The sequence below is a fragment of the Suncus etruscus genome, chromosome 18 (genome assembly GCF_024139225.1).
Source record: "Suncus etruscus isolate mSunEtr1 chromosome 18, mSunEtr1.pri.cur, whole genome shotgun sequence".
Taxonomy (NCBI): domain Eukaryota; kingdom Metazoa; phylum Chordata; class Mammalia; order Eulipotyphla; family Soricidae; genus Suncus; species Suncus etruscus.
The window spans coordinates 10,771,490-10,792,422 of NC_064865.1; the positions used below are offsets into that span (position 1 = coordinate 10,771,490).

Genomic DNA, 20,933 nt, shown 5'->3' on the forward strand with positions numbered 1-20,933 from the left:
TATTGAATCCCTAGAAAAAATGTAGGTACAGCAGGCATTTTTGTTTAATTCTATTTTAATTTGCTGAAATATAAACCTAGCTCACTGTTTTCGGGTCTGATGCATCCATGATGAGAGCTGATTTCTGCCTGGTCCATTATTAACCAGCATGGATTCTCAGCTCATTCTCTTCAGTCTTTCCCCAAGGGAGAGAATGAACATTCTAAATTCTTTTGCTACATATTTTTACTATTAAATCCCGAGTATTTTCTCAGAGCCTGTAGGAGGATATTAGCCTCTGCTGAGATTTACCATTCTGATAATAGGTCTCAGCAGGTTCTTTTTTGTAGCTATCTAAGCCTTCCTACCTTCAAAGACCCAACATTTAACCTTGCAAAGCAAAGGTCAGCTTATGTCTCTGGCTGCTTGTCTATTTACCTGGATGGAATCCTGAATGGGCACTTTGATGAAACTAGATAAATGTTTCTGAAAGTCTAAACTAATGTGATTAAGTGTGTGTAGTTCTCTTTATATTTGTTTTTGGTCACTCCTGGTGGTGTGCTGCTCAGGGTTTTTTCCTGTCTCTATACTCAGGAATTAGTCCTGGTAGTGCTGGAGGACCACTGGGATGTCAGGGGTTGAACCTAAGTCTGCTGTATGAAAGGCAAATAGCTCAAAGCACAATGAGTAGGCCATTTGCATTGCATACAGGCAGCCATGGTTCAATCCCCAGCTTCCCATATGGTCCCCTAAGCATGCTATGAGTAATTTTCGAACACAGATCCAGGAGAAACCTCAGTGTGTGTGTGTGTGTGTGTGTGTGTGTGTGTGTGTGTGTGTGTGTGTGTGTGTAGAAACACACATTATATCTAATCTACGTACTGTACAGTGTGTGTGTGTAGAAACACATTATATCTAATCTACGTACTGTACAGTGTGTGTGTGTGTGTGTGTGTGTGTAGAAACACACATTATATCTAATCTACGCACTGTACTGTCTCCAGTCTCAAAATATATGCATTGTTTGATGATTTAAAAGAATTGTGATCAATAACTTCCTAAACATGGACTGTTAAAGAAAATTGAGACCAAAAATGATCTCATCACCCTATGCTAACTACAGTAATTTATTCTTGGTCCTTTTTAAGGTCAGTATAGAATATCAGTGATCTCGATATTAGCAAGTTTCAGATTGGGCATTTGCACCTGAGAGGAACAATAATCTGTAGGAATTTGGAAATTAGGACTGTTTCTGAAACTTGAAATTTAAAGTTGGATTTTCAAAAATGTTGCAGCAGAAAAAAATGCAACATAGAAAACAACTGGCATTAAAAATTAACAACAACTAAGCCTATTAGAATTAATCTCAAAATATTATCTACTATTGAAAGATAGTAGAGTGAATAGGACACTTACCTTGCATGTGACAAGTTCAATCTCTTGTAACTAATATGGTTCCTGGGCCCTGCCAGGAGTGATTCCTGAAGTAAGTCCTGAGCACTGCCAGATGGCCCAAAAACCAAAACCAAAATAGAAGAAATATTGTCTGTAGATTCTAAACTATCAAGCAAACTTTGACTTTCATAGAAACAAAAACAAACTTCATCCCATTAGTGATTGGTCACATGAAAAGAGCTTAGTTCTTTTTTATTTTTATTTTTTTCCTTTGGTTTTTGGCCACACTCGGTAGCCAAACTCAGGTTTCTCATTACTCTGTGTTCAGAAATTACTCAGCATGCTTGAGGGACCATATGGGATGCTGGGGATTGAACTCTGGCTGGCTGTGTGCCAGGCAAATGATCTACCTGCTGTGCTTTGAGCTTTTATGCACTTGAGATATTTAAGCAGTTGCCTATATTTCCTAAACACTTAGTATATAGTATGCATTATGTAAATGATTAACTTGATTACTTAAGTCTTTCTACAGTCTTACAAGCTGAACTCAATCTTCTGTTCATTACTTTTATTGGGAGTGGGGGAGTGTTTGGGTATCCTTGGTAGTGAATGCTCAGAGGCTATTTTTGTCTCTTCTCAGGAATAATTGTGTGTGTGTGTGTGTGTGTGTGTGTGTGTGTGTGTGTGTGTGTGTGTGCAGGCTTGGGGACCAAATAGATGCCAGGATTCGAACCACCTTCCTTCTGTGTATGCAAGGCAAACACCCTACTTCCATGTTATCTCTTTGGTCCCAGGAATGATCCTTGATGGTGTTTAGGAGATGATATGCAGTGCTGAAGACTGAACCAAGTGCCTTTAGCAAATGCCTTTAGCTTATTTATCTTAAAAATAAGTTTTTTCGGGTCACACCCAGTGGTGCTCAGGGGTTACTCCTGGCTCTGTGCTCAGAAATAACTCCTGGTAGGCACAGGTGACCATATATGATGCTAGAATTTGAACCACTGTTCATCCTGAATCGGCTGTGTGCAAGGCAAACGCCCTACCCCTGTGCTATCTCTCCGGCCCCCTAAAAATAAGGGATGGCATGATAATTACAGTGGGTAGAGTATTTTCCTTGCTTGTCATATCCCTGGCACAACATAGTCCTGAGCCCTATCAGAAGTGATCCCTGAGCACAGAGACAGGAATAAGTCTGGAGCACGTTTAGGTGTGCCCCTCCACCAAAACAAAAGAAGAAGAACAACAAAAAACTCAAAAAACCAACAATAACAAAAATGTGTTGCACACTTTGTTAAAAATAACTTATTCCCCTTTCCTTTGGTGGTTGTGATTCTCTAGGGCACATTATTTGGGTACAGTGTTTTACATGTCAGTTTGGGAGCTTGCACTTGACCGGGGTCTCAAACTCGAGGCCTGCAAACGGCCCTCCGTACAACATTTTGTGGCCGTGCCCTAGAGGAATCTTTTTTTGTTTTGTTTTGTTTTAGTTGTTTGTGTCACACCCCACATTGTTCAAGGCTTACTACTGACTTTGCACTCAAGGATCACCCTGACTTTGCCTCCTGAGGCCCGCAGGTAAATTGAGTTTGAGACCCCTGCACTTGACTGAGGTATATCAGAGATATGTGTTGGATCATGCTCAGTGTGCTGGGGAAGGGGGGGAGTGATTTTGGGGATCAATCTCCCTACCCATACATGCAAGACAGGCACTTTGCCACTGAGGTATCCCAATACCTCCTGTGGTTGATTATATTTTCTCAATTTTATAGAAAAGGAAATAGGCTTATAGAGAAATGAGGTTAGATCATGTGTTTGGAGTCTTATAGTTAGATTTAAAAAATGATTGAAGATCATTTACATGCTAGCTAAATAGATAAATAAACCACTAACACTTCAGTGGGGCAGACTCCATATAGAAAACTGTAAAACAGGCAGAAGGCAAAAGTTTTTATAGACTAAATTGACAAGAGGAGAAAAATATAAAATACTTGGTGGGTGTAACATAACAACCTTGTTTGATTCTGAAAAGGTCTGGGGTTGGCTTGGCATGGGTTGACTGAATCTAATGCATTTCTCATCAAGCAGGATTTTTTTTTTTTTTTAAGAAAATTCAGTGTACCCAAGAGATAATATAGAATTACCTTGCCTTGCATGCAGCTGTCCCTGATTAGATCACCAGCATTGTGCATAGACCCCTGAACATTGCCAAGAATGATCCATTAGCACAGAGCTGGGGTTAAGCCTTGAGCACTACAGGGAGTGACCCCCAGACCCATATAAGTTGAAAAAGTGGTCTAAGTTTTGATCTGTTAACATGCATCCCTAGCAAAAAATGGGTTCATTTTGGTCCTAGAAATTTATTTTAACCACTGGATTCATTTTAATTTTTAAACTTTGGATTTTAAATCACATGGTTAGTATACTAGTGTTTACCTATACACTTGTGGTATATATACATATTTACATACTGGGCTTCCTAATGTCTGTGGTGGCCTAATCATCACACTGCTGCTCCTCTCAAAGGGCTTTCCTTGGCTGCTGAGCTCTGGGGATGCTGGAGGTGGTCAGAGCTATATCTCTGAGTGAACCTAGTTTGACATCTTTGGGTACCAGTGTGCAGAGAGGAAACCCCAGGTCTCCTGGAGTAAACAACTGAGCAATGTCAGTAATTTGTGCAGAGAGCAGAGGAACCTATCTGGTGTTACTGGGGGTTGCTGGTTTTCATCAAGCATGTGCCAGGTTGGACAACAGAGTTATCAGGTACTCTACATGCAGGAACCTATAAAACTTCAAACTACGAACATTTTTGTAACAATGGTGCTTAAATAAATTATTACTAAGAAAACTAAAAATGAATGAGACACAACTCTCTAATTACAAAAGAATAAAGAGAACGTTAAGGAATAGAAAAACAAGTACAATCTAGTTTCCCAAACAAAGAAAGCAAGCTCTGCCCTTCCTTTCATCTAAATATAGGCCTATAAAGTTGAGTGGTTGTTAACACTTTTTTAGGGTTATGTATAAAGCTGTATTCAAGAAGCTTTGTTGCTAAATTTTTCACTTTTTTTAAAAAGCAAGGTTGGGCTTGAGCTGCACCCAGCAGTACACAGGGCAGGGGCTTGCTCGGTACTTCAGAGTAATCCCTGGTAGTGCTAAGGGGACCGTCTGATACTGGGGATTTGAACTGGGCTTGGCCACATGCAATGCAAGAATTAGCTGTTGCTAATTTTTTGTGTACCTACTCTTATTTACTTCCTTAAGATGGTTTTTTAGACATACAAATTGCTGGATCAAAAATATGAATACTAGAGCTGGATAGATAGTTCAAAGGGATCAATTGTTTGCTTTTTGGGTAGGAGCCCCAGATCTGATCTCTGGCACCACATAGTTCAAGTACTACCAGAAGCAACCGTTGAGTAGCCCCTTAAGCGCTACTGTTATGTCCTATCAATCCAAAAAACACCATCTCCCTCCCAGAGGCATTATAAAAAGTTTCAAATGCAGTTATATTAAATCACCAATTTATATTGCCACCTGAGCAATGGCCTTTGTTCTATATCCTTACTGACATTGAGTATAATCACTAGATATAATATATCCACACATTTTAATTACTCAAATTCAATCTGGTTCAAATTTGGAATCAGAGATCTCATACTTTGCATGGTAACTTTCAGTAATACTTGCAATATAATTATGGGGTAGCTTAAAACTTCTGCCTATGTTACTTATGACAAATGCAGAAAAGGTAACTAGCTTCCTATCTGACAGTGTTGCTGAGACCTGGAAACAGCAGAGTAAGGCATGTCACTAAAACTGTTTGGCCCGGGGGACCACATATTCTAGCCGCCCTGGGGTGAGGGAAGAGGAAATGGGAGGTAGGACAGAAACGGAGGTGTAGGGAGGACAATTTGGTGATGGGGATCTCCCCCTGATTTTATGTAAATATGTACCTAAATATTATTGTCAACACTATGTAAACCACTATGATCAAAATAAAAATTAAAAAATAAACTGTTTGGCCCCATTTGTTGTTGCTTGTTTGGGGGTCATACTAGGCTGTGATCAGGGCTTACTCCTGGCTCTGTACTCATAAATCACTCCTGGAGGTGTTCAAGGGCTCATATGTATGCTTGGGACTGAGTCAGGGTTGCCTGCTTACAAAGCAGCACCTTACAGATCTTTCTGGTCCATGTCTGACCGATCTTAATTGCTTTTATCATCTTGTCATGCAGATAAATGTCTGTAAGGAGAGCAATGCTCATGCACTGCAAAGGACAAGCAGAGATGCCCATGGGTTCTGACTGAAGTCTGCATATCATGTTGAAAATGCTTCTCCTATGAATTTGAGCTATTCACTATTTCAGACCTTCTCACCCACCCCGTGGCATATTCGGGATGTTCTCCAGCCTGCACCTGGGGAAAATTTCTTTCTCTTCTCTAGGTTTAGAGTCAGGGCCTCTGGGTTTTGATTTTCAGATCTGCTATTGATTAGTTGGGTAGTTTTTCGTGCATTCTTTCAGTCTTTATCTTTTGATCTGGGAAATGAAACCTCTTTTATTTGTTAAATTTTTCTTTCGTTTTGTTTTTGTTTTTTTGTGCCACAGCCAGTGATGCTCAGGATCTCAAAAATCTCTTCTGGCTTGGGGGACCATATGGAATGCCGGAAGATCGAACCTCTGTTCACCCTGGTTCAGCTGCGTGCAAGGCAAACACCCTACCACTTGTGCTACTGCTCCAGCCCCATTATTTATTAAGTTTTGCCCTCAAGAATAATCAAATGAAATACAGTAAGGCGAATGAACAGTCTGGCTTTAGGAACAGCTTAGGTGGTTATTATCATTGGTGGAACTTGGTTAAAAAAGTGGGAAAGTGGAACCTGACTGGAAGAAGCAGACTAGAGGGAAAACAGGAGGCCTGGGTTCAGGTTGGGCCTCTTCCCCGTGGCTGTCTGGAGAAAACCATTCAGCTTTCCTCATCAACTCCAGATCTTAGAAATTCTCTGACCTGCTCAGCCCTTGGGATCACTAGGAACAGACATCCAAGATAGACAGCTCCCAGTCTTGGTCACTGATCTAATGGGATACTGAAGGAGGGCTACCTATTGAGAGAGACATGGAGAGGGTCACAGTTTCATTCTCTGAATTCTCTGCTTAGCCTCACATCTATTTTATTTTATTTATTTTATTTTTAATATAAATCTTTATTTAAGCACCAGAATTACTTTAGGCATTCTCTACAACTGTAAGAAGTGCTAGAGGCTGCCTGGGCAGGAATCTTCTCAGACAGTCTTTCATTTTTCCTAAAGGTGGGTCTCTGATCTTCATGTCCTCTATGTCCTCCCCACCCCATGCAGACAGGAAGAGAGGAAGGATTCCTGCTGTTTGGGAAGCATTTGTCTTCTGTTCCTTAGGCCCCTCTGTTGTCCCTTCTTCCCTCTTTTTGTGTCTTTTCCTTCCCCTTCAGACATCCTGCCCCCTGCAAAGAGGAAGAGCTGCCACTCAGAGGCCCACTTCCTCTTGCTACTGGGCAGTGCTTTTATGTCACTTAGGAGAAGCTGAGATTCATCTTTCTGAGTCAGTCTGGGCAGGAGTGAAAGTGACACATTTCTTAGAAGGGTGGTTGCTCCAGCGTCCTTCCTTTCCCTCCCTCCCTCCCTCCCTTCCAGAGCCCTTTCTATCTCCCCATATTTTTTTCTCTCCTAAACCTGGATTTTTATAGCAAACATATGATATTAAGATATAGAATTTTTTAGCCTTTGCAATTATGTGATTGTCTTTCACAGAAAGTGTGGTGCTGGGCAGGGGTGAGTAGGTCAGGGGCTATGACTCAAAGAGCTGACAAAGATACTTTGCAAGTGTGAGACCACAAGTTTGTTCTTAGGCACTGTTTGTACCCCTTACTCCATCATTGGCTGCAAACTTGGAGCTAACCCTGGCATACATGAATCCAATTTCTCTTATCTAAACACACACACACACACACACACACACACACACACACACACACACAAACACTTCACAATTGTAAGCCTTCTTTGGAAACTGAGATTGTTGGTATGTTCAGATAGCAAAATAGCAATGCTTTGGAGAGTTTGTTTTCATAGGTTCCCAAAGTTGTCAAAGAACTTGGAGATAGTACAGCCTCGGTCCAAATGTCCCCTTTGGCAGAACATGATTTTTCTCTGCAGTATCTTTTTATGTTCTTGTTTTGGGGTCGCACCTGGCAGCACTCAGGGGTTACTCCTGGTTTTATGCTAAGAAATTGCTCCTGGCAGGCTCGGGGGACCATATGGGATGCTGGGATTCGAACCACCGTCCTTCTGCATGCAAGGCAAACGCCCTGTCTCTATGCTATCTCTCCATCCCCTCTGCAGTATCTTTTTTGTTTGTTTGTTTGTTTGCTTGTTTTTGAGCCACACCCGGCAGTGCTCAGGGGTTACTCCTGGCTATCTGCTCAGAAATAGCACCTGGCAGGCACGGGGGACCATATGAGACGCCGGGATTCGAACCAACCACTTTGGGTCCTAGATCAGTTGCTTGCAAGGCAAACGCTGCTGTGCTATCTCTCCGGCCCTTGCAGTATCTTAAGAAAGGGTGCTGTTCATCAGGCCTAAGGAGTGACTGGTAAAAGTTACCTTTAGATAGTTGCCAAATATTTGAAGAGAATATTGTGAAAGCTTTTTCTTTTCCACGCCCCCCCCCATAATTAGTCATTTAGGGAGATAACTCATAGGAATGGAAGTAAACTTACTGAAAGAAATACATTCTCTACCTCCTTATATTCAATTCCTGAGTTTCTGCTCTTTAAACTGTGAAAAGATAGTTAAATAGGTGAAAGGATGCATTATATATGTGTACAGAGGTCTTTACTGAAAACGAGTGATAACTCAAAGAATTGATTGATCAAGACTTATATACCACTTTAATGAAAGGTGGTAGGTATTTAGAAAATAACTGACAAAGGAAAGAGGGTTTTAGTCTTCCTCTAAGGAAGTTAGCCATGTAAATATCCAGGATAAGTTAAAATAAGGCTTGTTTATTTATTTATTTATTTATTTATTTTTCAACATCCCCACTTCACCAGTGCAACATTCCCATCACCAATGTCCCAAGTGTCTCTTCTCCCAACCCACCCCAGCCTGTGCTCTAGACAGGCTTTCTACTTCCCTCTTTCACTGGTTCTTCCAGCCATTCTCTCTTTTGTCTCTGAGAATTATTGCAAAAATGTCTTTTATTTTTCTTAAAGCCCATAGACGAGTGAGACTATTCTGCGCCTCTATCTCCCTCTGACTTATTTCACTCAGCATAATAGATTCCATGTACATCCATGTATAGGAAAATATCATAACTTCATCTCTTCTGGTGGCTGCATAATATTCCATTGTATATATGTACCACAGTTTCTTTAGCCATTCATCTATTGAGGGTCATCTAGGCTGTTTCCAGAGTCTGGCTATTGTAAACAGTGCTGCAATGAATATAGGTGTGAGGAAGGGATTTTTGTATTGTATTTTTGTGTTCCTAGGATATATCCCTAGGAGTGGTATACCTGGATTGTATGGGAACTTGATTTCCAGTTTTTGGAGGAATCTCCATATCGCTTTCCATAAAGGTTGGCTTGTTTAGTAGAATATTTTATGTAGACCCATGTATGTAACTCATCTAATGAGAAAAATGGTTCCCCATGTTTTTAGACATCTGCTTCTTCTTGTTATAAGAGAGTAAAACATCTTTACAGATGGAAACATTACCAAGGAAATTTATGCCATTATTTTAGAAAAAGAGAAAGAGCAGAGACATTCAGAATCTATTCTTTCTCAACTGCTTCTCAAAACTATCTTTAAGCCAAAGGGTTGTACTCAGGAATAGCACACTATGATTCATTTCATTAGCAGAAAATGAAAGGAAGAAAAAATTAACTATTACTAAGTCCAATTTAAACAAAATCAAGTGACTAAATATTTGTTGAGCCCCATATCTGGATAGAGGTGATGGAAATGGTTGTATCCTTTTCTTGTTTTTGTCTTTCAGTTTTTGGGTCACAGCAGGCAATGCCTAGCGAATCAATCATACTCAGGGATGCAAGGCAGGATCCTACCTGCTGTACTATTTTTCTGGCCACAATTTTACCCTTTAAAGAATTTAAGACACACAAAGAAGATTAGGAATAAACTTTAAACATTTTAGACTAACATTGTTAGATTAAACATTAAAAAAGGCACCCTCTGCTGGTGGGAATGCCATCTGTTCAACCATTATGGAAAGCGATATGGAGATTCCTCCAAAAACTGGAAATCGAGCTCCCATATGACCCAGCTATACTACTCCTAGGAATATACCCTAGGAACACAAAAATACAATACAAAAACCCCTTCCTTACACCTATATTCATTGCAGCTCTATTTACCATAGCAAGACTCTGGAAACAACCAAGATGCCCTTCAACAGACGAATGGCTAAAGAAACTGTGGTACATATACACAATGGAATATTATGCAGCTGTCAGGAGAGATGAAGTCATGAAATTTTCCTATACATGGATGTACACGGAATCTATTATGCTGAGTGAAATAAGTCAGAGAGAGAGAGAGAAACGCAGAATGGTCTCACTCATCTATGGGTTTTAAGAAAAATGAAAGACATTCTTGCAATGATAATTTTCAGACACAAAAGAGAAAAGAGCTGGAAGTTCCAGCTCACCTCAGGAAGCTCACCACAGAGTGATGAGTTTAGTGAGAGAAATAACTACATTTTGAACTGTCCTAATAATGAGAATGTATGAGGGAAATGGAAAGCCTGTCTAGAGTACACGCAGGGGTCGGGTGGGGAGGAAGGAGACTTGGGACATTGGTGATGGGAATGTTGCACTCACTGGTGATGGGGGGTGTTCTTTACATGACTGAAACCCAAACACAATCATGTATGTAATCAAGGTGTTTAAACAAAATATCTATTAAAAAATAAAAAGGCACCTCAAAGTAAGTAATAAGTATAGGAAATGCCATGTGGAGTCGTCAGAGTTCTCAGAAGAGGGAAAACCATAGGAGATGGAGTTTATGGATGAAACTAGGAATGTGGGTGGTACGTCTATGGGAAGAAAAAATGGAAATGCTTATTCCGGGAGAAAGGAACCAGCCTTGAGAGGAGGAAGACTCAGAAATATACATTTCGTGAAACCAATATGAAGAACTTAGCTCGTGTATAAGATGAGAAGAAAATTTACTTTAATATTTCATTTAAATATCACCAGAATATTTGTAGTTTTTTTTTCCTGTCTTTTTTTTGGGGGGGGTGTGTGTAGGGCAGGTGTTGGGCCATACCTGGTGATGCTCAGGGTTTACCGCTGGTTTTGCCCTCTGAAATTTCTCCTAGTGTGTCTTGGGAGACCATATGGGATGCTGAGGATTAATTAACCCCAAGTTGGTTGCGTGCAAAACAAGTTTCCCACCTAGTACTTTCTCTCAGGTTCTATCTTTTTTTCTTTCTTTTTTGGTGTTTGGTTTTTGGGTCACACCCGGCAGAGCTCAGGGGTTACTCCTGGCTCTACACTCAGAAATCGCTCCTGGTAGGCTCAGGGGACCATAGGGGATGCCAGGATTCCAACCACCATCCTTCTGCATGCAAGGCAAATGCCCTGCCTCTATCTCTTTGGCTCCAGGTTCTACCTTTTTAATGAAGCTGTTGGCTTTTATGTGGCTGGTGTCTTGAGAATTGGTTATCTAGAGACAGAAGTTATCCTCCCAATTCTCAGCCAGCCAAATGAATCTTGTTTATTGGTAAGATGACTGGAGTGGGGGTGAAGAGTGGGGAGCACTGGAACAATTGTGGTGAATCCCTGCTTTTGCATGGTGAGGGAAACTGACTGAGCAAAATTAGTGGTAGGAAGTCAGGAAAATTCAACAGTGGTACTTCCTTATATGGGTTTTCCCCAGGCTCAGGTACTCCTGGTAGTAGGTTGACTAATTCCATCCACGATGCTGCAGGAAATAAATCAGTCTGATTGCTGAGTCAGTGAAAGTCTGCACGAAACTTCGAGTTGTCTGCAGTTAGCTTGTGGGAAGCTGGGTCAACCATATACAAAGCAGCTGCTGTTGAATTTTGACATTGGAACAACCTCCTTTCCTGTAATATTTTCATACTTGCTTCAACCTTGGATGCCTTTCTCCAGATGTAAATGGGTATATAGTTCTTGGAAAACAGCATGGAGATTGAAGACTCTTTATTGCTTCTCTTAATCATGTCTCAAGAGTACTGATGATGCTCCTTTTCTCAGTTTCAGAAAACAAAATGCATCAAGTGAGCCTGTGATAATTTTATGGGAGTCCCATGCTGTCCTCAATGTTCCATAAAGTGGTGCATCTTAGACTTCCATTTGATACTAAACCCTGGAGGATCTTTGAAAATGGTCTTATATAATGGGGTGGTGGGGGATTTGGAAGTCTACATTTCAAAGAAGCTCTGGGCTTGTGCCAGCAAGCTACAAGCTCCTGGTCTCAGTCAAATTCTAAGACCAAGTCTTTCTTAATGGTGCTTACTTTCTCATTCCCAGTTCTTTGTAGAGTCTTCTGCATGGCTTTCTCTCCACATGGCTTTGATTTGGAGATGTCATAAGATTCTTTTGTACGTAACGTTTTACCTCAAATATAGAATGAAAGAGAATTAAAGCACAGTAGAGTCATAAGAATAATTTAAATACTAAGCTCATGAGTCATAGAAGTTTCTTTGTCATGTTAGTTATGGGAATTTTCTTTACTGGTATTGCTCTACATTTTTCTTTTCTCCAGTTTAATCATATTCTTAATATATGTATGTGCAGCTATTTTCTTCTTTATTTTACACTGGATTATATTTGTACTTTCATTTTAAAAAAATGGGTTTATGGGCAATATCAGACTGTTGTAATACTCGTGTCTTACTCCTGACTTTGAACTCAGGAATCACTACTGGCAGGGCTCAGGGAACAATATGGGGTACCAGATATTGAACCTGGTTTGATCACAAGCAAGGTGAACATACTACCTGCTGCACTTATCTGCTTGAACCTTCCTTATCTTTGTAGTTTTAAAAAGGCCTAAGATAAATTATCTCCAAAGTATAGGTCCCATGTGTTCTGACACAAAAGTCATGTAACTCTTGGGTTTTTGTTTGCTTGCTTTTTTTTGGGGGGGGGCACACCAGCAATATTCAGGGGTCACTACTGGCTCTGTACTTGGGAATTACTTTTGACAGCGCTTAGAGAACCATATAGGATGCTGGGGATTAAACCCAGGTCAGCTGAATACAAGGATATTTGTCCAGATGATGGTCTCTGTCTTTTTGTCAGTGGAACTTTCATTTTCTGTTTCTCTGACTTCCACTATGAACCTGACACAGTGACTGGTACAGAATGTGTGGGTGACAAATGACAAATGGTGTTTTTGTTTACTGGGAGAGAATACTTTATCATAAATGCATTCACAGGCTCTCACAGAAGTAGATTAAGCATTGAGGGGCCTATTATTTTATCTGTTTCTTTTTTTTTAGTGACTTCAATTTTATTATGCCTAGGAGTCTTACACAGCACTTTTTTTTTTTTTTAGCAGGGGAGAGCCCGAATCCAGTCCCCTACTACCACAAATTATGCAGTCAAGTTTCTCACATTTGGGGAAATCGCAGGGGTCAGCATATCTTGAGTGCAATGGATAAGCCTCCCCCTGGGGAAACCACCTTTGTGATCATGGTATCTCACCTGCCAGGTAAGTATTCTTACACAGCACTTAAGGGACCAACCTTCCTTTCTTCCTTCCTTTTATTGGGAAAGCCAAACTCAATGTTGTCCAGGATCTGTAGTGCTCAGGTGCCATGTGATGCTAGGGATAGAACCCAGGACCTTATGCATGCAAGGTCTATTGTTTACCTCTTGGGCCATATTTCTTGTTGAAGTTCTTTTAAGCATTTCTATAGTCTTATCAAGTCATAGTAATTTCATAGTTTTATTGGGTTTAACCACACTGCTAGCTTCTGATTTCTAAACTCACTGGCTTAGCATTCCCGGATCCTCTGTCCCTGATGACCCCGGCAGCTAGGCAGTAAAACAATTCACTGACACCAGCGATCTACAGACTGGCCCCAAAGACAAACAGACCACCATAATGTGAGCTGAGATGAATGGTGTCAGGAAGGGGGTCTGGGGATTGTATCTTTTTCTATCAATATTATTGAATGGTGGGAACTAGAATTTATGTAGACCTGTGGAATGTTTGAAATGTAACCTGCATGTAGCCTCATTATTATATGAATTTCTATAAGAATCTGGGAGTTACTGAGCTCAGGGTCCTGCAGACTGAATTCCTGCTAAACCAGGAGACTGCTAGGGACCCAGAGTGCTTTGGTAATTGTAATTAAACCCTGCATTTGTTGTTTACAGCTCTGAAGTTTCATGGTCTTTATCGAGGCACTGGGTTTTCCCCGACTCAGGACTCTCCTTGGGCCCTCCTCGGGCCTTAGGCTCTCTCAGTCCCTTTTAACGTTTCTGACTATATATGTGTTCATATATTTTTAAATAGAGGCTAAACCTTATGATGCAGGGGATTGAGCATAGAGGTTAGCATTTGCTGAGCCTGCGTACTACCAGTTTTTCTCTTTTTTATTTTTAGCCATTTTCTTCTTTTTCCATGCAACTTTTTATACAGATTCTACATTTGCTTATTATCCAGGTAAAGAAAAAATTAAGCAGTGTACTGTATGTCACATATATATGTAGTGGAGGGCTTCTGTTATTTAGCCTTTGTTGAACAAAGCTTGATGTGATTCCTATATCCACATACTCACACAAAAACCCTGACATTGTATTTTTACTTAGTTTGTTAACTTTTAAAAATTAGATTGAATTTTTGTTATTTGCAATACTGTTATTGGTGTTTTCACAGGAACATAACTCTATGACACAGCCGTCACCAAGATGCCAATATCTTCCTCCTTTTTTATTTCCCAACTCAGTTGCCACATTTTTATTTCTTATATTTTATTCTTTTTTATTTGCTTCATTATTAATAATGGTTTTTCATACACAGGGGACTACACAGGATGCTGGCTATCAAATCTGGTTTGGCCGCATATAAGGCAAGTGCCCTACTGCTGTACTATAGCTCCAACAACCATTGCTCTGTTGTTAACCTTGCTTAATCTAGTAGAAGACAAGCCATTCTCTATGCCACATATTGGAAAATTTGTCCTATTTAGAGAAGCTCTTTTAAAGGTTCTTGAAAAACTGATTTCAAAGCTATAAATTCCCCTGTCCAAAAAAGTTCTGTATACATCCTTTAAATTGAAATAATAGCTGTATAGAGTATTCTTGGTAAAGTGCCCATATCATTGGAATTTTTGAACTATATCCTTCCATATTCTTCTAGCTTATGTAGAGTCTCATTTGATAGATCAGCTGTATATCTAATGGATTTTCCTTTGTATGTAAGCTCCTTTTTTGCTCTTCCTGATGTACAAATGCTGACTCTATCTTTGGATTTTGTCATTTTTGTGTATAATGTGATTTGGAGTTTTCCTTATTGGGTCTAACTTCACTGAAATCTTTTCGGTCTCTTGGATCTCAGTGCAAGCAAAAAAACTTAACCTTCGTATTATCTCTCCAATCTTATTTTAGTTAATTTATTTTATTATTTGTTGTTGTTTTGTTTTGGGGCCACATCCGGTGATGCTCAGGGATTACTCCTAGCTATGCGATTAGAAATTGCTCCTGGCTTGGGGAACCATATGGGACTCCAGAGATTAGAAACTCTGTCCTGGGTCAGCCATGTGCAGAGCAAATGCCCTACTGTTACGCCACCAGTCTGGCTCCTTTAATTAATTTATTTTGAGGGAATTTGAGTGGGCCACACCTGGAGGTATTCAGGGATTACTTTTTTCTTTTTTAAAAAAATAATTAAGTTCTTTATTGAAACACCCTGGTTACAAATTTTTCACGATTGAGTTTTCTATATACAATGTACATCTCCTTCACTAGTGCCTATTTCCTACCATTGATGTCCCCAGTTTCCCTCTAATCCCCTCCCTGCAGACATATTACTTCTCTCTTTCTTCCTTTTTTCCTTTTAGACACTGTGGTTTGCAGTACTATTAATGAAGGGTTACCATGCATATCACTTTATCTCTTTTTAGCACCCAGTCCTTGCCCAGAGTGATGTTTCAACTATAATTGTCATTGTCATAGTGGTTTCTGTTACCCCTCCCAGGGCAAAAATGCTAACCTTACCTGATGGTCAGACCAGCCCACTTCTGGGAGGGGTCTATGGAAGGTAACAAAGGGGATGCCTGAGGGGTATAAGAAAGATTCAGCTCTGGGCCAGAGAGATAGCATGGTGGTAGGGTGTTTGCCTTGCATGCAGAAGGACAGTGGTTTGAATCCTGATGGTTCTAATTATGGTATCCCATATGGTCCCCTGAGCCTGCCAGGAGCACAAAGCCAGGAATAACCCCTGAGTGCTGCCAGGTGTGACCCAAAAAAAACAAAAACAAAAAACAAAAATCAAAAGAAAGAGAGAGCTTCAGCAAGAAGCCTCAGCAGGAAGCAGAATGGAGAGATGATACAGACAGATAGATGCAGGAGCAGGAAAGAGACTGCTTAGTGGCAAGGGCCTATTAATAATAAAGCTTTATGTCTCCTGAAATCTAACTGCTGTGAATAATTTCTTCGCTGTTATCCTAAACCCTCAGACCTGTCAGGCCAAAGAAGCTGCAGGCACCTGGCCTGGCTGTGAAAGCCTCATTATCCATTCACCATCATCCACCACCATCAAGGATTCTTATTAATTTAATTAATACAACAGTTCCTTCTAATTGCACTTCTCCACTATTTGTGGAAAGCTTCCTACCAATGACTGGTTCTCCTGATCTTCTCTATTGATTTTGGATATTATTGCCGTGCTATCTGTTTTCCTTCCCTTATATCCCACAAATGCGTGCAATAGTTCTGTTTCTATGTCTGTTCTTCTCCTTCTGACTTATTTCACTCAGCATAATACTCTCCACGTCCATCTTTGCATAGCAAATTTTATGACTTCATTTTTCCCAATGGCTTCATAGTATTCCATTATGTGGATGTACCATAGTTTCTTTAGACACTCATCTGTTTTTGGGCACTTGGATTGTTTCCAGATTCTGACTATTATTGATAGTGCTGTGATGAACACAGAAATGCAGAGGGATTTTCTGCATTTTTGGGTGGCAGGGTTCCTAGGGTATATTCCTTGGAGTGGGGTTGCTGGTCATAGGGAGCTCAATTTCTAACTTTTTGAGGGAATATCTATGTTGTTTTTCAAAAGGGCTAGACCAGTTCAGCAGTAAATTCCCATCAGCAGTGAATGAGCACCCATTTTTTCTTGCATCTGCATCAGCACAGGTTGCTCTTGTCCTTTGTGATGCATTGCCAGTCTCTGTGCTGTGAAATGTTTTGATTTGTATTTCTCAGGGATTACTTTTGACTCTTTGCTCAGGGGTAACACTTGGTGGTACTCAGGGTACCGTATATGGTAACTAGAGATCAAACCATGGTTGGTTACATGCAAGATAAATGTCTTAACTCTGGACTATTTTTCTGGCTCCTTATCTAAATATTTTAATACGTCAGAGCTCTTACCAATAAAACAAATAGAAAAGCAATAAAATCATGAAACATTTCTATGGGGCCAGCAGTAGGACATTTGCCTTGCATAAGGCCAACCCAGAACGATTTTGGCTTCATTCCCAGCATCCCATATGGTCCCCTAAGCCTGCCAGGAGCCATTTCTGAGTCAGAGTAATCCCAGCTATGGCCTCAAAATCAAAACTAACTAACTAACTAACTAACTAACTAACTAACTAACTAACTAAAACCATGTAACATTTCTAAATAAACCCTTAGTCCTGGATTACAGATCTGAGTATATCCAATAAAGGGTGTGAAAAGAGTGGGGAGATGAAGAGGTGGACAAGTTATATCATGAAGAGTGGTGGTTGTGTCTTAGGCACTTGGGAAATGAGGTAACTGTACATCAAAATCATAAATGTTAGCACTAGTGTAAACATGTAACCTAAACTATACAAGGTAAATCTAAAAAAATTTGAACATCTCTAGCAGGTAGTGTAGACTAGAATATTCGGCAGTAACAAATAATCCCCAGATCCTACTGGTGTGTAAAAATGAAGGCCTTGTTCTGAATCACACTTTCTTTTGTAATGTAGGTCAACAGAGAGATTCTGCTTACTGTAATCAGAGGCCAGCACCTCTCACGATGCCATCATTTCCCCCTTTACTACCAGAATCCACAGGCAAAGCAAGAAAAATCATATAGGTTTAGATTCTGCCTAGAAATGTCACATTTTATTTCTACTTATATATAATTGACTAAATCATATTGTTAAGAGGTCAAGGAGTGAAATTCTTCTGTTTCATGGAAATAGCTTTGGTGACTATTCTCAATCTTGTCTTTCTTTCTTTCTTTCTTTCTTTCTTTCTTTCTTTCTTCTTTTCTTTCTTTCTTTCTTCTTTCTTTCTTTCTTTTCTTTCTTTTCTTTCTTTTTCTCTTTCTTTTCTTTCTTCTTTCTTTCTTTCTTTCTTTCTTTCTTTCTTTCTTTCTCTTTCTTTTTCTTTCTTTCTTTCTTTTCTTTCTTTCTTTTCTTTCTTTCTTTCTTTCTTCTCTTTCTTCTTTCTTTCTTTCTTTTCTCCTTTCTTTCTTCTTTCCTCCTCCTCCTCCTTCTTCTTCTTCTCCTCCTCCTCCCCCTCTTCTTCTCCTCCTCCTCCTCCTCTTCTCCCTCCTCCTCTCTCCTCTTCTCCTCCTTCTTCTTCTTCTTCTCTCTTCTTCTTCTTCTTCTTCTTCTTTCTCTTCTCTTCTTCTTCTTCGTCTTCTTCTTCTTGGTTTTTCGGCCACACCCATTTGATGCTCAGGGGTTACTCCTGGCCAAGCGCTCAGAAATTACCCCTGGCTTGGGGGGACCATATGGGATGCCAGGGGATCGAACCATGGTCCTTCCTTGGCTAGCGCTTGCAAGGCAGACACCTCACCTCTACCGCCACCTCACCGGCCCCTATTTATTTCTTCTTTTAAGAGACTAATTTCAAGAGAATTCTGAATGAGGAGGTTCTAAATGAGGGGGTCACTAAACAAAGTGAATGATTGGCCTACTTGATATAAAACTTTGAATCTTTTTGGTAGATTGGGAAAATCTTGATTTCATGACTCTATATTTTGCCACATCCTATGGTGTTCAGGGTCTATTCCTCATTCTACACTCAGTGACCACTCCTGGAGGTGCTCTGTGGACTCTATGGGGTACCAAAGATTAAGCTTGGGTTAGCTGTATGTAAGGCAAGCATACTCCTATTGTACTATCTTTCCAGTCCTATTGGTTCTTGAGTTCATGGTGCTAGACTCATTGAGTATATATAAAGAATATCCATTGATAACTTGAAAATTATCTCTAAATTGGGCTTAGGGGCTTTAGTCTTGCTGAAATAAATTGGCCAGGAACTTACCTTGAATCTTTGAATACATAGATAACACAGTGTTTTTATTCAGATTGCATATTTGCAAGTATATATTTAGGGAAGAATACTGGGAGAAATTATTAAAATTAAAATGATCACACTACTGTGAAGACCTCATTCCAAGCAGATAGACTAAGTGAAATGATCTAAATATAATCAAAGAGGAGATAAGGAAAGAAATGATCCCTGAAAAGATTTAAGGAATTTAAATGTTAAGAGTTAAACTTCTAGGGCTGGAGCTATAGTAGTGTGTGGGTAGGGTGCTTGCCTTGCAGGCGGCTGAACCAGGTTCAAACTTCATCATTCTATATAGTCCCCTGGGCCCAGGATGAGTGATTTCTGAGTTCAGAGTCAGGCATAAAATCCTAAGCAGCACTGGGTGTGGCCCAAAAACTAACAAACAAACAAACAAGGAGCAATTTTAACTTTTAATGGTTCCAGACAGAAGGATAGAGAAGAATCTTCTGGCATGGAGAGGAAAACATTGCATGGAAGATTTGTGATTAAAGAATTGTGATAAATCTTGAAGATATTTCCTATGAGATCAAAGAATTGCTTCAGCTAAGTAAATGGAAGAGGGTAGGTGGGTCAGTGACAGAGTGCTTGACTTGCACTCAAGCCATGTGTTAGATTCCCCTATACTGCTCTACACTCCTGAGTACCATCTCCAGGGACACTGCCATTGTGATCCCCAGTGGTAACTAAGAATGTGATCTCTGTTCCAACAAGAGAGCAACATCACACTACAGCCAAGTGTCTGAGCACTGTGACAAATCCCTGGACACTTTAACAGTAATTGCAAAGGAAAAGGAAGCAAAGGCTTTTGCTTTGTGCTACTAGCAATAGAACCTAAGATTACCCAGAGAGGGCAAGTTCTCTGATCTCCAGGAAAAATAATTTTATAAAAAATAATTCAAAAGGAAAATGAAGAAAGCCTTCTAAACATGCTATGATAGTAGAAAATTGCCTTATTCTACTATAATGGGCCCTGCCTTTTAAAAGGCACATATGTAGGGGGCAGGAACATTAGTACAGTTAGTAGGGAGCTTGCCTTGCATTTGGCTAACTGAAGTTCAGTTCCTGGCACCCCATATGGCCCCCCTCAATCCCTGCTAAGAGTGATCCCTGAATACAGAGTCAGCAGTAAGAGACTGCTGAGACTGCCAGGTGTGGCTCCAAAGCAAACAAACATGTATAATTTCAACTTATTTTGTTTATTTTATATTTTAAGGGGTGCAAACCTAGTGTAACTCAGGGTTTACTCCTAGGTCTCTGCTTGGGGATCACACCTAGACATGCTCAGGAGACCTCATTCCTTGCCAGGAATGAAGCAGGGTGAACTGCATCTAAGGCAAACAACTTAATTCTTGTACTATGGCTCTTACCCTTTACCTAATTTTAATGGAGAGAAATAGGAAGTAAATATTATTCTGGGAATGTCTAGCTATTCCTAGAGTACAATGACTGACTTTTAGCCTGTGTTTAATGAATGTGAGTTGAGTTACCAGAACTAAAACAAATTGGCCTTAAATTCACAGTTAAGAGTATTAAAGGCTTTACCTGCTAATTTGCTTTTTAAAAAATTACCTTAGTCAGAGATATAGTCAGTAGAAAGATCATTTATATGTTGCATGAATGATTATCATTAAATAAGATAAGATTAGTACAGAATCTCGGAGGGAAAGTGGGTGATCTGAAGAGGAGAGTTAGAAAAATAAAATAAAATAAAACAAGTACAAGAGATGATGGAATTATCCAAGGAACAACATTTTTGAAGCTCTCATAGGAATGATTAATTTCATTGATTTAGTTTTCCCATCTGTAAAATGGAACTAAAGACATATATAACGTTGAAGCTCCTCTAAGGATGAAATATTTCCATCCCATGGAAATCACAGTTTCATGACTGAAAAGTAGAGCATGCAATGTGTGACAGGAGTTTTTAACTATTTGGAGGAAAATATGAAATAGTATGAAAGTTTTTGCAGTTTGGTTCATCTCTGTAGTCAACATGTTAACTTGGATGCAATTTGAGAACA

General features: G+C 39.9%; 1 non-coding gene across 1 annotated transcript; it reads right to left on the reverse strand.

Annotated features, from left to right (window-relative positions):
* Positions 1-12,955: 12,955 nt before the first annotated feature.
* Positions 12,956-13,119, reverse strand: LOC125996789 (U1 spliceosomal RNA). Its single transcript, XR_007491466.1, has one exon. It is a non-coding gene; the product is annotated as a U1 spliceosomal RNA (small nuclear RNA).
* Positions 13,120-20,933: the final 7,814 nt, after the last annotated feature.